Genomic DNA, 12,836 nt, shown 5'->3' with positions numbered 1-12,836 from the left:
GTGACACCTTGGGGGCCCCAGCAGTGAACCTTGGTGTTAGATTTTTCCATGGTCCACGGCCGCAGTTAGGATCCGGTCCTCCTGCTCCCCTAAGCTGCCAATTTGGTTGGGCTGCTGCCCTCCCACAGCTGGCTTAGTGCCTCTGAGCTGGCATTTTTCGGTCTGTTCCAACGAAGCCCTGCAGTTGGCTGCCGTATTGCTGTAAACATTACAGGGCTCACATAAAAAGCATAGTTACTTTAAAATTACAGGTTGGACTTGTGCCTTACTATACTTTCTCCTAGAAATTCAGGATAATAGTATTGAAAAAAATTATATTTCCCGTCATTCTAAGGGATTTGTGTGTCTATTGTTGTTTAAATGTAGCTACAATGCAGTATAGAATTTGCTTCTTGTCTATTGTGTTGGACATAAGCTGCAAACATGATTTGATTTTTAAAAGTAGAGATGCTACGGTTCTAATTCAACAACAACTGAGAGTTTCATTCACTAGTATTGATCAAAGGTTTAAACAATACTAATATTTTCTGTCTAAAAAATTAGGCTAGGTCAATTACAATCTAATTAAAATCCTTCCCTTTGTATGTATTTTGGGGGAAGGGCTCAAATATAAAATGGATATACATTCATTATTCAAAGGGAACGTAGCTACTCTTACTATAGGGCTGTCCACTACGCTTATATCATTTATGACGATTTCACTGATTTATATATTTGGTACTTTGTTTTTCTGAATCGTTGAATATTTTTGTGCTTTGCTACTTATAAATGTTATCATTCTTGTTTAAATGGCAGTAATTTTTCAGTTTTCAAAACACATCTTGGCAACAACCTGTGGATATGTTCTCATATAAGGACTTGCTTTAAACTGTATTTTAAACATTTCTGAAAGAGGGACATTTGGCCGAATGTTTATTTTGGGAAAATTCTGCTTTTAGAGTGTTTTGCTTCATAAATATTGTTCTTTAGTATAGAATGAAATTGGGTAGTGTCAGGTTCATTTCACAGCATCATTCTATAGGCGTTCAGCACAATACCCACAACAGCATATCTGGAACTTGATAGTAATTGGATTGGCCTAAAACAGGCACAACGCATTAACTTGCACAGTTAGAATTAAGGACAAAGTTCTTGTAATTTAAAAGGTTGGTTGTCTGATGGATGTTACTTAACCTTATATCCTAGAGATTATTGCTTTCATTACAAGCATATGATGCTTTGTGATCTGATTCTTATTTGTTAAAATGAAAATCTTAATTATATTTAAAATGGTTTAGTTCATTGAAAATCATTTTTCATATGGATATTGTTTTCTGTATTTTTTATTTTTATTTCATCTTTGTATAATGTGATTAAATACAGTCTTGTTAATCTAGATTATTATTACAAACGAAACAAATTTTAAAAAAATAGATAAATTTTATAACAAAATTATTTTTTACAAATATATTTTACTATTTTTTTTCTAAAATACGACTACTTATGATTCTTGTAAGTTATCAATATATTGCAATAAAGCCTTTCAATAATAAACGAAAAATCTTAGAGCATTTAATATGTTTGTCCTCCTTTAAGGTTTGTCCCCCTAGTTCATTTGTTCCTTAGTGCTTTTTTGGTGTACCTTGTGAGGTTTTATTTCAAAACTATTTTCACAGTCCGAGTATTCTTTTGCTTCCTATTTTATTGTAACTTTTTTAGGTAGTTGTATGCTAAAAACAAGTATAACAATTTCATTTAAGGAAAGAAGATTTTTAACTTTAGATTTGAGGTGATTTTTGTGATCAAAGTCATCCGTCTGATGTTGCAGAGTTCATATAAGTAGGAGGGTGGGTATACCCACTGACTACACCCTCCCCCCTAGTATACCCTCTGACTACACTCCCCCCTTAGAATTGCTAGGAGGGTGGGTATACCCTCTGACTACACTCCCCCCCTAGTATTGCTAGGAGGGTGGGTATACCCTCTGACTACACTCCCCCCCTAGAATTGCTAGGAGGTTGGGTATACCCACTGACTACACTCCCCCCTTCCCCTTTAGTATTGCTAGGAGGGTGGGTATACCCACTGACTACACCCTCCCCCCTAGTATACCCTCTGACTACACTCCCCCCTTAGAGTTGCTAGGAGGGTGGGTATACCCTCTGACTACACTCCCCCCTAGTATTGCTAGGAGGGTGGGTTTACCCTCTGACTACACTCCCCCCCTCCATAGTATTGCTAGGAGGATGGGTATACCCTCTGACTACACCCCCCCCCCCTAGTATTGCTAGGAGGGTGGGTATACCCTCTGACTACACCTCCCCCCATAGTATTGCTAGGAGGGTGGGTATAACCTCTAACTACAACCCCCCCCCCCCCCTAGTATTGCTTGGAGGGTGGGTATACCCTCTGACTACAACCCCCCCCCCAAGTATTGCTAGGAGGGTGAGTATACCATCTGACTACACCCCCCCCCCCCCTAGTATTGCTAGGAGGGGGGGTATACCCTCTGACTACACCCACCCCCTAGAATTGCTAGGACGGTGGGTACAACCTCTGACTACACTCCCCCCCTAGTATTGCTAGGAGGGTGGGTATACCCTCTGACTACACCTCCCCCCCTAGTATTGCTAGGAGGGTGGGTATACCCTCTGACTACACTCCCCCCCTAGTATTGCTAGGAGGGTGGGTATACCCTCTGACTACACTCCCCCCCTAGAATTGCTAGGAGGGTGGGTATACCCTCTGACTACACTCCCCCCCTAGTATTGCTAGGAGGGTGGGTATACCCTCTGACTACACTCCCCCCCTAGAATTGCTAGGAGGGTGGGTATACCCTCTGACTACACTCCCCCCCTAGTATTGCTAGGAGGTTGGGTATACCCACTGACTACACTCCCCCCTTCCCCTTTAGTATTGCTAGGAGGGTGGGTATACCCACTGACTACACCCTCCCCCCTAGTATACCCTCTGACTACACTCCCCCCTTAGAATTGCTAGGAGGGTGGGTATACCCTCTGACTACACTCCCCCCCTAGTATTGCTAGGAGGGTGGGTATACCCTCTGACTACACTCCCCCCCCCCCCTAGTATTGCTAGGAGGGTGGGTATACCCTCTGACTACACCTCCCCCCATAGTATTGCTAGGAGGGTGGGTATACCCTCTGACTACACCCCCCCCCCCAAGTATTGCTAGGAGGGTGGGTATACCATCTGACTTCACCCCCCCCCCCCCCTAGTATTGCTAGGAGGGGGGGTATACCCTCTGACTACACCCACCCCCTAGAATTGCTAGGAGGGTGGGTACAACCTCTGACTACAACCCCCCACCTAGTATTGCTAGGAGGGTGGGTATACCCTCTGACTACCCACCCCCCCCCCCCTTATGCACGCCACTACTTATAATGTTTACTTAAAAGATAAGACAACATTTTTAACACAAAAACTCAAATTATAAGCAGAAATAAAAAATGCATATTTTATTTAACAAGTACAATTTGTCAATTATGTCCATACTTATATTATTTTTAAAAGCGAAGCTTTCCTTTAAGTAGGGTCAGACTGTCCAACACGGACAGTTAGCTCTTTTCTTTAATTTAAACAGGTTGGCATTGTACTATCGATTTCAAACTTTGCATGATGATTCCTATAACATTTGGGTACGATTTAGGAAGCGTAGCAACTCTTAGTCATATTTATTGAATCAAGGATGACAACATCCATAAAAGCGGAGCTCTGAAATTGAAGGACAAACGAACTTCATCACTTTCAGAGTGTCAGAACTGAATAAGCAGATTATTATTGCATAAGTATAAATAAAATAATAGGCAAATCTGTTGCAAAACTACATAAATACATAATACGATTTAAGGACATACTTATATTTTTAGAACTTGATTATAGAGATTCTTCGCTTATAACATTGTACCTTGTTGTAATAGGAATCAGTATTTCAAAAACTTCGCTTTTAAAACTATGTATAAATGGCAAATATGGAATTGACAAATCTTCTTTGTAACTCACTTGGTTCATGATTATATTTTTTAATTATGTGTTTCTTGCTTGAAAACAAAACAATCTTTTAGTATTCAAAATATTTATCAGACTTTTTGACTATTAATTGAAGATTATAAAATTACTTTCGAAATTGTACTTAACTGTTTCAGACATCCCCATGCAAGCAAAATTCATTAAATTAATCCTACACATTTAAAGGGCTAACAAAACTGGTTTGAAATCTAAAATTCTACTTTTAATATCTGCAGAAAGCTGTCTATAATACGATGATATAAATAAAAAAAAAACTATTCCAATATGGCTTCAAACCTGATTATTATGTATCATATCATATAATTGACAATTTTTCCCGAATAAGAAAATAATAAACATAAAATCAATGACAGTTTTGTTGACCACAAGTGGCCCATATAATACAAAGTAGAATGACGTCTGTTTTTCCGTCCGTCCGTCTGTCCCTTAAGATCTGCATAACCACCGAACCGATTGGATTTTACTCTTCAGGGTATATACCTATTGGTCCTGTAGTGGTTTTAAGCTATTTTCTTGGGGGTGAGACACCCCCAACTCCCAAAAAAATAAAATTCCCCCCTCCCAAAAAAATTGTTTTTAGGCAGTTACTTCACATAAATTGGCAGCACCAGCAATTTTTTTAAAATTACCTCTTTGGACAAAGCCCATATAGGCTAGGGGCGAAGCCGCTAGTATAATATGTATATAATTTTTATTTATATGGTTCGCAACTTAAAAAAGTAATAGATGATGTCATTCTTATTACAATATAGACACACCCGGAGTTATTTAAGGTCAGAGACCAGGGAATGTGATTCAGAATAGTTATTTCTCGCAGATATAGAATGTACAATTATAAGATCGGCACCTCGGGGCTAAAAAAACTGGTTTTAATCTTATGATTGTACATTTTTATATTCGTAGAAAGATGGATGTAATACGATGCTAGACATAGTTTTTTCGTATGGATAAGAACCGGATTCGAATGAATACGAGAATAGTTATTTCTCGTATCGTATTATAAACGGCTTTCCGCGGATTTAGAATGTACAATTATAAGATTAAAACCAGTTTTTTAGCCCCGAGGTGCCGATAAGAACAGGTTCCTATCCACCGGATTTGAATGAATACGAGAATAGTTATTTCTCGCATCGTATTATAAACGGCTTTCCGCGGATATAGAAAGTACAATTATGAGATTAAAACTAGTTTTTTTAGCCCCGGGGTGCCAAAGGCACCGGTTAAAAAAACTGGTTTTAATCTTATGATTGTACATTTCTATATTCGTAGAAAGCTGGATATAATACGATGCTAGACATAGTTTTTTTGTATGGATGAGAACCGGTTCCTATCCACCGGATTCGAATGAATACGAGAAAAACAATTATAAGTCAAAATTTCCTAAAACAACCCTCTTCCCTTTTTTCTCCCCCCCCTTCTTACCCACTTCCCTTCTGTTACATAAAATACAAGTTTTACACCAATAAAATATTTTTGATATTCGACAATTTAAAATGTAATTAATTGGCTGTGCCTTAGCCCCTGTTTAAGGTAAGTTATAATTTCTGCAAATTTTAACTTGTAGCACAGCTAGCTTTATGTCAAAGTAACAGGATGTCTATGCATGTGTGTGTATGTGTGTGTGTATATATGTATGTGTGTGTGTTTGTCTGTTTGACGGAACGATCAAACTAAAACTGAAATTTTACGAGGCCAGAGGGCGACTTTCCCCTCCCCACCATTAGTGCCCCTAGAGGCCTCTAGAGGGCGAAGCCGTTAGTCCTTGTATAAGATGTTTGGGGGGTTTATCTTTTTAGCGGTTATTGTTTCTTAGAAAGGTAAATCTACCCTCCACCAAAATAGTTATCAACCTTTACAGTATCTACATATGTAGAGGAGAACCATATCGGTCCAGTGGTTAGCGAGATTCATTGGTACACAAGAGACACAGACAGAAAGACATAATGTTGCTTTTATAGATAAATCTTTAAATATGGATTTATAACCAGACAACTAGCTGGATCCCACTTTTTCGTCTGCTAGCAAATTGCATTCTGCTTTTGGCTGTGTTATTATTCCCGACACTATTCGTTGACTTTCAAAGACCTAATTGAAAGTCGGCACAGAGTCTTTGGGACATACAGTTATTTAACACATTTCTATTCTATTGTTTTACTCTAATATTTTATAAGAATTATCTTAGTCTATTGATTTAATAATTTGATACTTGTGTGGTATTGAAGACTCACTCTCAATAAACTATTCAGGGATCTAAAGGGATAAGACTATCCCCAATGATGATACACCAAATTACCACTTCTATAGAGATTATAATTAGTTGTTGAAACTTAATGAACCAACCAATCAAAAATCAATAAAAAATCTCCAAAATTACTAAACCAACAAATGAGAAAGCTTTATCTTATAAAACTTTGGGGACTAGTGTTATAAACATCCCAATGTCCCCTCCCTCCCTGCTATAAACTATTCAGGGATAAAGGAAAAAACAATGAAAGATGCTTACCATTGATCAATAATAATGTATACTGGCCTATCATTAGTCATTACCCGCGACCTTTGCTCAACACGTAGCGTATCCGCTCATCATCAGGAAGGTGATAGGTTCGAATCTCGGTCCGACAACGCGTCAAAACTAAACACGTTAGATATGGTTTCCACTGCTACTATGTCAGATGCGCGACGTAAATAGTTAGAGCAATGGTAATGCCTTAGCCCAAAACAGGCGCAACTCATTATCATGCACAGTTAGGACTTCTCAGACAAAGGTGGTGCAACAAAGAGTTGGTTACCCTAGACAATTGAGTATGTTCAAAGGTGAGGTGGAGAGGATGCTTCCACCCCAGCCCCCCCTCCTGTCATCATCATCATTGGTCATTTGTTTTGTATGACGACGGATTTTTATTAGGCACTATATTTTTAATTACTAATTTCCCTATCTGTATGTCGCTGGAATAGTAATGTTTACTTTTAGAGATAAGCTGAATAATGTTTAACAAAAAACTTAAATTTTTTAACCCTTAACAGTCGGGCCCCTTGCCGCACCTTAATCAGTCGGGGGGGGGGGGGGGGCGTTCAACGCCCCCCCTCATTATCTCAGTTCCTATTAGAGCTAGAGGGCTAAAATTTTTTGTGCAAGAACCCTGTGTTATGGTGAATTTCCGACCTTAAGTAAGTCAAGGTCAATTTCCGCTTCCTTCACCCTTTTATTTAACAACCTTTGTTTTTAGGTCCTTTTTTACTTAAAAATTTCAAACGGCTGTAATTTTTTTATTTTTAAAGCTAGAAGAAAATTTTTTTTTGCAGAAAATGTTTATTTTATTTAAATTTTATATTTGAAATATCAAAACATAAGTTTCAGCGGCCGCAGCTGTACTTGGCAGCTGCCAGCCGCCGCAGTCGGCGGTCGGCGGGAAAACGGCGGCGGATCTTTATGAAATTTTAATACATTATGTAGACATGTAAGAAAAGCTTAAGTTTAAAAGTTGAAGTCTCTAAGTCAAAAATTGCGGCCACAGGAGCATTTTAAAGATTTCTGGAGACCTGGAGGATCAGGACCTGCAGGATCATACCTGGAACCTGAAATTGACTTGAACACCTGTATTTAATATGAGGAAACACTACTAGAGGATATTTTAGTATTTTGGTAAGATAAAATGCTTTGTTTAAATCAAAAACAAATTTTTGTTCTTTACCTGGATGACCCTGCCATGTTTGCTGGCATCCTGTGCCCGCCAGGATGGAGATATTCAAAAAATTCCAACTCTCAGTTATGTGTCATACCCATACTTAAAAAGTCAAGCAGTTTGGGCTCTTTATCTTTCACACACAGAAAATGAGATAGAAAAAACCGGAGGGGGGGGGGGGCGTTCAACGCCCCCCCCCCCCGACCGTTAAGGGTTAAGGCAAAAATACTAAATGCTTATTTTAGACGAAGCCCATTTTGTTCCGAATTTGTATCACTTTTGAAAAGTGCGACTCCAGTTACGTCATATTTTTCTTTCCCGAAAAAGGGAAGGGGGGAAGAAAATCTCTTCAAAAGAGATGGGGAAAACCCCCTTTTCTCTCATCTCTTTTTTCTTCCCCCCTTCCCTTTTTTTTCTTTCCCCTTTCCTTTTTTCGGGAAAGAAAAATATGACGTAACTGGAGTCGCACTTTTCAAAAGTGATACAAATTCGGAACAAAATGGGCTTCGTCTTATTTTAGATTCAAAAGAGAACGATTGTATCCATAAGTGGTCAGGGATCTAAAGGTATAAGACAATGGTTGATTAATTGAATCATGATATACAAAATTACCCCGTATGTAGATGAATATTAGTGGTTGAAACGTTTGAACACTCAACTTAATGAATCAATCAACCAAATTTCAAGAAAGTCACCAAAATTGTTAAGCAAACGTAATTATAAAACTTTGGGGATTAGTGTAATAAACAGCCCATTGTCCCCTCTCTGTCTGGTAATGTTTACTTTTAGAGATAAGCAAAAATATATAACACATAAAACTTAAATTTTTTAGGAAAAATTAAAAATGCATATTTTAACTGTAACGAGAACGATTGTGTCCATAATGAGGGTAGCAAAATATCAGGGAGGGAGGGGACAATGTGTTGTTTGTTACACTAGTCCCAAATATTTCATAAAAATTATTCGTTGGCTTATAAACTTTGGGGACTTTTTTGTATTTTTAATGGTTGGTTCATTAAGTTGCGTGTACAGTTATATTAACCATAAATTGTAATATACAGAAGGAGTAATTTTATGTATCCTAATTGGGGATGTATATAAATTTATCGGCTATTGTCTTATCCCTTTAGATCCCTTTAGGCAAAAAATAGGGATAAAATTTTATAAATAAAAGGTTGGCTGCGACTGCAGCTGAAAGTGGCTGTAAATGGCAGTTTATTGCGGCTGCAACTGCAGCTTTGTCTAGATAAATGCGGGCGAGGGTTTAGCCCCTAAAGATCCACATTACTGCAGGTTGTTTTTTGCGGCTGAGGGCCTATTGCATAAACGTCCAAGGGGGGGGGGGGGGAAGTGACTATTACTCCCACCAAATTTTTTTTATTTTACCCCCCTTCATTTAAAATTTACCTTTTCCCTGGGGGTGCTGTAGGCCGATAAATTGCTGTACATCCCCAATGATAATACACAAAATTACTTCTTTTGACAATTGCAATTAGTGGTTGAAACGTTGAACACTCAACTTAATGAACCAATCAATCAAAACTCAGTAAAAGTCCCCCAAGCAATTAAGCCAACGAATAAGTAAACGTTAATACAAAACTTTTGGGACTAGCGTAATAAACAGTCGAATGTCCCCTCTTTCTCTTCTGAGTGCGCTGTTTGTAGATATAGATATTTATTGCATCGTATTGTACACACCTTTTTAAAATAAAAAACTAAAATATCAAGACCTCGTAGCTAACAAAACTGATTTCTATTAAACATTTGTGGAAAATTGTCTGTAATACGATTTTTCAGTATGGCTAAGAACTGGTTCTAATCCAGCGGATCCGTTTTTGATAATTTAATTTTTTCTCTAGGGATCTTTAGGGATACGACGATTGAGAATAATGAAAGTAAATCCCCAATGATGATACATAAGATTACCCTCTATTGATGACAAATTTATTTTACAGATACAAATTATTGGTTAAAAAGTTTGGACACTATCAGAATATAATTAATTAATCAAAATCAAGTACTCAAAGATTTTAAGCCAAGGAATAATATTATTTAGCTATAAAACTTTGGGTACCAGTATAATTTACAGTTCAATTTCTACTACCTCGACATAAGGTTACCTCCATAATAAGCAATTGTTTAGAATTCCTTAGGAACGAACGGATAGAAAAACTAATCTATAATACAAAGTAGAACGATGTCTGTCTGTCCGTCTGTCTGAAGCTTAAGATCTCAGTAACCGCTGTATCGATTGGGCTCTACTTTTCAGGGATTATATCTACTGGTCCTGTGATGGTTTTAAGCTATTTTCCTGGGGGGTGGGACACCCCCAACATCCCCAAAAACTAAAAAAAAACACCCACCTTTTTTTTGTAGGAGATATCTATTGAGAAATCCTTGGTCCTTTTTTTTCCTTGGTCCTTATTTTTTTTACGAATTTCACCTTAATTTTTTTATCATCTCTTGGGGCACAGCCCCTAAGGCTAGGGGCGAAGCCGCTAGTTAAACAATTAAGTAGCAACAAATTAAGACAATCAAATATTAACACTTGTAGAGTGTCAGTGCTTAGAAAATAGGAAAACATTTCCAGGGGTGTAGCCGCTATTACAGACTATAGAATAGGAGAGGGTTAAAGATTAAATAATACTGGAAAAATGTAAGCTGTATGGCTGAATTCGGCTTAATCTACATCAATCGAAATAGTATTACTTGGATGTTGCACCAGATTTTCATGTACTCTGATAAAGTAATACTCGCAGCTGACAAAAATAACAATACTTCTAATTCACCCACTTAATCTCATTCTCTCCCCTACTACTGGTTACCAACAAATGAGTTTCATATTAGCAAGCAAAATAGTAAATTGACGACAATTTTTCCCCTGCCAATATATTCATGTATATCTCAAATCCATTGCTACAGCTTCTATAAAACTGCGTAGCTTAGAGGGCTACGAATGTAGCTTAATGGGTTGAAGCTACTTTGAAGTGAACCATATCGGTTCGGCGATTAGCGGGATCCTTCAGTACAAACATACACACAAAAATCCTGTTACTTTTATAAACTTTTAGAAAGATATTTTAATTTCAAATTAAAATTGGGAAAAATCTTCGAAAATTTTTTGTAAAAATCTTTAAAGAAGTTGTATCAACTTTTTCACTTTTTATTTAAGATAGCTAGCCGGCTCTTTTAGTAAGTAGTAGATGTAAAATTTTTCATAGAATTCAGATATGCAATCGGTTTTTTTGTAGACCTCTTATTTTTTAAGTAATTTAAGTTTTTTAAAAAAAAAATTAAGTCGGTTTTAAGGTACTAAAACGCAACAAAATAAAAAAAGAAAATGGCCAGCATGAACAAAAATAGTAAGATCTTTAATTTGACACCTTATTTTTAAAATTCTGTTAAGTAATTATTGAAAAAATCTATTTTGTTAACCTCGGATTAATCAAAACTTTGAAATTAAAAATATCCATTCACAGGCATAAAAAGTATGTGTTCATATATACTTTTAGAATGAGAAAAATAATACGAATCCAGTCTAAGCAAAATTGGAAAACTTTTATAAAACTAAAAAAAAAAATATAAGTTTATTTTAAGAATCATAATTTTCGGCTTTAAAGGGTTAGCTTGAATAAAACCTGAACAAAACCTAAACAAAAGACAATGCAATGTAGCAGATATTTTTTAAACACAAGAAACAATAATGTATTTTTAACTGCATTGTTTTGAAGTTTATTAACAGACTGATTCATATTTGTTCATAATTTTTCATTCTTTACATGTTCTGTAATATCACTATATTTATTGTAGTATCTATTGTATATATTGTATGAACGTTCTCCTTTTTTTTGGCAATTCTATTGGTTAACTTTATAGGTTAAGCTTCGCGATTCGTCAATTTTCACAATTTGTGATTGGCTAGTTTAGTAGTTACAATTCTTAAAATAAACTTTTTATTTTTTTATTTTTTATTACAATTTTTTAAAAATTTTTCAATTTCGCTTAGAATGGATTCATAATATTTTTCTGATTCTAAAGGTATATATGAACCCATATTTTTTATGTCTGTTTGATAAAATATTTAGGTTTAAAGTTTTTATTAAACCGAGATTAAAAAAATTGATTTTTTCAATAATTACACAACAGAATTTTAAAAGTAAGGTGTCAAATTAAAGATCTTACTATTTTTGTTCATACTGGCCACTTTCTTCTTTTATTTTGTTGCGTTTTAGTACCTTAAAACCGACTTAATTATTTTTTTCAAAAACTTAAATTACTTAAAAAATAAGAGGTCTACAAAAAAACCGATTGCATATCTGAATTCTATGAAAAATTTTACATCTACTACTCACTAAAAGAGCCGGCTAGCTATCTTAAATAAAAAGTGAAAAAGTTGATACACCTTCTTTATTTAAAATATTTTTTTTCTGAGAGAATTAAACATAGTTCATGTTGTTCTGTTATAAAATGTGTTGCTTCATGGAATAAGAGAGAGGTAGGTTTCTGGTAGAATCCGTAAAGGTGTGTGTTTTAAGGCTTACAAATAGTAGTAGAACGATAATATTCACTAAATATGTGTATTTCTTATTGAAAAGAACTATAGACAAAATTTGTATTGTTGTACTACTGTTTTTAACTTATAACACATAACCTTTACGGATTTTACCAAAAACCTAACCCTCTCTTTATTAGAATTCTTTTGGGTATCTTTGTTTTTTTTTATACTTTTCATACAGGTAAAATATTATAATTGGTGTATTTGCTTAAAGTATCTAGTCGTGCACAGAAACCCCACTCCCATAATCTAAAATGGAGGGGGGGGGGGTCGTTTGTTTGTTAATTACTTTAGGTGAGGTTATATTAGCTATTTAGTAACCCCACAAGGTTAGAGCACCGTAGGTATAGTTCCTGCAGGGTTATGGCCTCGCTATACATTTAATGATAATAACCACAATTTTTTTTGATTTTGGGGACTTTACATTTATTTTTTTAATTAGTTGGTTTATTAAGTTGAGTTTCCAAACATTTCAACCACTAAATGTATTCATCGACATATTTGATAATTGTGTGTGTAAGCATTACATTAAATTATTGGCCATTATCTTATCCCTTTAGAACCCTGTG

General features: G+C 36.0%; 1 protein-coding gene across 1 annotated transcript in view; it reads left to right on the top strand.

The window, feature by feature from the left end:
• The window catches only part of LOC145306744 (OCIA domain-containing protein 1-like), a 369,294-nt gene that overhangs the window by 105,663 nt on the left and 250,795 nt on the right, over positions 1-12,836 (top strand). The gene's annotated exons all lie outside the window — the stretch shown is intronic.

Source organism: Acartia tonsa, chromosome 15 (genome assembly GCF_053477335.1).
Source record: "Acartia tonsa isolate MP-2025a chromosome 15, ASM5347733v1, whole genome shotgun sequence".
Taxonomy (NCBI): Eukaryota; Metazoa; Arthropoda; class Copepoda; order Calanoida; family Acartiidae; genus Acartia; species Acartia tonsa.
This window is presented reverse-complemented; position numbering and strand designations above follow the sequence as displayed.